Below are 4,311 nucleotides of genomic sequence, written 5' to 3' on the forward strand. Positions count from 1 at the left end.
GGTCCTCCCCTCTCCACAAAACCTTGTCACATAGCCCTAGCTTTGCATGCTGAAGATGCTAGACATGGTTTCGGGACAAAGAGAAGACTCCACAGCCCTAACTAGACCGTGATCACCACGTCTGGGCGCGCTAGAGCGTGCATCAGCATGCTTCTGGACGCCTCAGTACACTGCATCGCCCCATCGCGTCTGTACTCCCCTCCCTTTCTCCTCTTGCACGCGCACGGCCCTCTGATCCAGCTAGCCAGTAGACATGCTCACTCGCCGGCAGAGGACCAATCGCCGTCGACCTGATCAAAGTATTGCCGCGCCAGTACTGCAAAGCCTAGGACCTCCTCTGCCCGCCTCAGACCATCATCCACCGTGCCATCACGCTCACTAGCATCGCCTAGACGTAGCCTACACGAAGCGACCCCTACCTTGCCCCTTCACCGCTCCAGACGGCCGCGCCATGATCGACTTCGCCCGCACCCCTCGGTTACCTCGCGTTCCTATAAATAGAGGCCATTTCAGCCCCCATTCTCCACAACAAACTTGCTCCCCTCCCTTCCCTTGATCTCCTCAAACACTCGCCCGTCCACATTGTGCAGTAGCCAGTCCCAATTTCGCCGGAGTCTGCCGTGACGGTAGCTCGACGACGCCGTCGATTGCGACCACCTCAGCTCCTCCTGCGACCCTCCCGCGACAAGCCATCGTCTCCAATGCCAATCGCCCGCCTCGCCGACCCCGTTGGACGCCGGTAAGCCCTCCGTCGCGACCCTGCTGCCGCGCCCAGGGTTTGCTCCCCGTCGATGAAGGAGACGAGTGTGAGCCGTCGATCTTCGTTATAATCGTGCGTCTGGGATTCGTCCATACCGTTTCGGCGTTATAACGCGCTGACGCCTGGGCCCCATCTTGTCAGGCGGCCCGCTTGCGCCAGACGCGTAGCTGGGCCAGCCCAACTCCTCTCCCTCTCTCTGGCCCGTCAAGTTTCCCGCGCGGCCCAATTTATTCAAATTTGATTTAATCGATTGAGCTAGATTCAAATACTGCCGCCCAATTCAAAATTCAATAGCTTTAAATCTACAAATCCAAATCTGGTGATTCAAAATGCTATAGAAAGCTTATGAAATTATCTAGCTAACCCCACTGGTTTCAACCCCATATGTTGTGTAGTTTTTGAATAGCAAAAATAACAAAACAGATACTTTTCAGTATTCAAATAAATCTTAAAAATCAACCATTGTGAATTTTGAAGTGAATCCAATTGCAATAATTCACATTTAACAAACCCTAATTTACTATGTAAAAATATGATATGGGTTCTGTACATGATCATGGGCTAGAATCAAAATATTGGCTATGTAGTCAATACTAGCCCATTTAAACTATATCTAAATTTTAGAATTTAAATCTATGAGGTATAGCACCTCATTTAAATCATTTCTCAAGTGATATGAAGTAATGTGTTGACCTTTATTTACTTAGGCTCATACTTGCTCACTTGTAGAATTTAAATCAACATAGTATTTAAATTACACTAGTTACTTAAATCACATGAGATGATGAATCTCATTTAAATCACTTTTCTCAAATAATAAGTGTGAAGTGTTGACCTTGGTCAACATGTGATCACCCCTGGTTATTTGAGAAGATTAAATCTTAAGAAGATTCAATGAGAGGAAATTATTTCTCCAAACCAAAGAGAAACCCTAATTCCAATTTTCAATGAGAGGAAATTATTTTCCTAATGATTAAATAAAAAAACCCTAGAATAATTTTTGGATAACTGTTAAGTAGTGATGCTAGATCAATGGTGTGAGCCATTAAGGCTAATTAAGAATACTTAAGTGTTGTATGGTGATTGTATCCTCGTATTCGTTTATAGACGCTAGTACCGGAGACTATCAAGAGGAAGAGGTCTTCTACCAAGAGGAAGAGCAAGAAAACTTTGATCACGTCACCAATCAAGGCAAGCTATTACCAATGCAAGCTAGACTAATGCAAACTATTTTGGTTGCAAGTTTATATTCTTGCAAAGTGCAAAGCTCTACAAGAGCAAGGCACCATTACATTTTACTTTATGAACCTATCCCAAGTTTTTACTTTACAAGCTTTACTTGATTTTATTTATCAAAGTTACTTTTTGATTTATGATTCACTTGGTTGAATTATAGAGTAGTACAAGAGAATCACACTTAGCCTAGCAAGCTCCAAGATACTTAGCACCCCTCATAACTAGTGGCTAGTGCTCAATATTAAAAGTGACTACTCTAGTTGGGAACTTGTGAATTGAAATGATTTTGAAAACCTTGGAATGATGAGTCATTCTATTGAGAGATTTTGAAGGTGAATATGACTGGTGAATGACTTGGTGAATTTTACCAAAACTGATGGTTGGGTTCGGATGCGATACCATTCCAATTTTACAGGTACCCCCACAATACCTGAATCTGGGTAAGGCTTAGCTGGAAACTTATGTATTTTAGTATGGGTTCCCTCTGAACAAGCGTCATAGGGGTTATGCCGAGGCTGCCTCCGTACTGGTGAAGTGATGTGAAATGACGTGAAATGAGGTGAATGTCCGGCCCAAGCCCTGTGCAGTTCCCAGGCTGACCGCGTGTCTTCACTGGGAGGCCAAGCTCATGGGGAGAGGTGCCTATACTAGAATATGTAAATGAAAGGTTAGGATTGGTAGTTCGTGTACTGCGTATGATAAATCAGGGCCAGTTACCCCTGACGAACTATTGCAATTGTTGTGGCACAAGTGTACAACCTCTGCAGAGTTAAACCTATTCGAATAGCCGCGTCGCGGTTATGGACAGTTGGAAAGGCCATACTGTTCCGTCATCAGAATTTTTCTAAAAATATGAATGGTGACTTGTGATTTGAATTGAAAGGTGACTTTGACTTTGAATCACAACTGAGTTGTGGGAATGACACTAATGTTCCCACTTGAGTTAGTTGAGCAAATGAAGGTTTTTGATTATTAAAGTGTTTACGAAATAAAACTGGCTTTATGCAAATGAAACTAGAGCTTAGAACCCCCTTACTATAGTTGATAGTATTTACCTTAGTATTAGTTTGCGAGTACTTTAAAGTACTCATGGCTGTGTCCCTGGCTATTCAAATGGTCAGACTATGAAGAGGAGTACCAGAACCCGGAAGAAGGACAGCAGGACGTCTACGACAACTAGGACCACTCCTGACGTCAACAGTTGCCTGTGGAATAGATGGACTACTACTACGCTACTTTCGCTTCCGCTATGTGTTATGTAATGAATAAATAGAACTTCTATTATTGTAATGAGACTGGATCATGTGATCCTTTATTTGTAAGACGATTATGGTATGTAATGAATGATGTGTTGTGATATCAATCTATTATGTCTCGCAAAAACAATATTCCTGGGATTGCGAGGAATGGCATAATAGGCATCTGGACTTAAAAATCCGGGTGTTGACACGTTTAGCTCAAAGTAACTCCCATGTATTTATAATATGAAGTCCACATTAGGTTTATAACGGGAATACCATGTCGTGCAAGTCCACCATGTTAAAAGAAACCATTGCTGGGTAGTTCACGACGTCTAGACTGGGGATTCATTCTTACTATGTATGTCCTCATGTGTTTCTGACTATATAAAAAGGTAGAGGTTCATTTTGCTTACGAAGAAAAGTTTACATATCATTCTGTAGGAGTTTTATTTCTGTGGTGAAAGCTTTGCCATAAGTTCACTGTCAGCCAATCTAGAAAAAATAGCATCTCTATTTATACACATAAAATTAATTTATATGTGGTTTATTTGTTCTTTGCTATGGAGAAATTCACTTATTTGTTCCTGAAAAGTTCACTCTTCTTAGGTTAGATGTGTGTATGTGTGTTCGCTCTATTCTCATATGGAGTTCACTCTTTTGATTTTATTTTGACCGTACTTGCTTGTGTTTTTCATAGCACTGGGCGGTTCACATGTTAACCGTGAGCAGTTCAGTTATGCCAAAGTATATATGTTATCATCAAATACTAGTTTGTTCGTGGAGAAGTTCGGATATTTCTCAGAGAAGGCGTAATCCATAATGAAGATTATAATGAAGATTGTTGAAGATTATACGAGTATGTTACGCCTAATCTGGCTATTGCGTACAACATAAATGATGGTGACAAGCTGGGCTGCTGTTTCAAGGTCACTTGCTAGCGTATTGAGTATAAATTTACTCGCGAACCGCGTCTGGCTGGGTTGTGAAAACAGGTGCAGCAGACTTGCTCAATGACCTGTGTAACTATGAACTTGTGGCTGCTATGTGTGTGTGATTTTCATTTACAGATTGAGT

Source organism: Lolium perenne, chromosome 7 (genome assembly GCF_019359855.2).
Source record: "Lolium perenne isolate Kyuss_39 chromosome 7, Kyuss_2.0, whole genome shotgun sequence".
Classification (NCBI taxonomy): domain Eukaryota; kingdom Viridiplantae; phylum Streptophyta; class Magnoliopsida; order Poales; family Poaceae; genus Lolium; species Lolium perenne.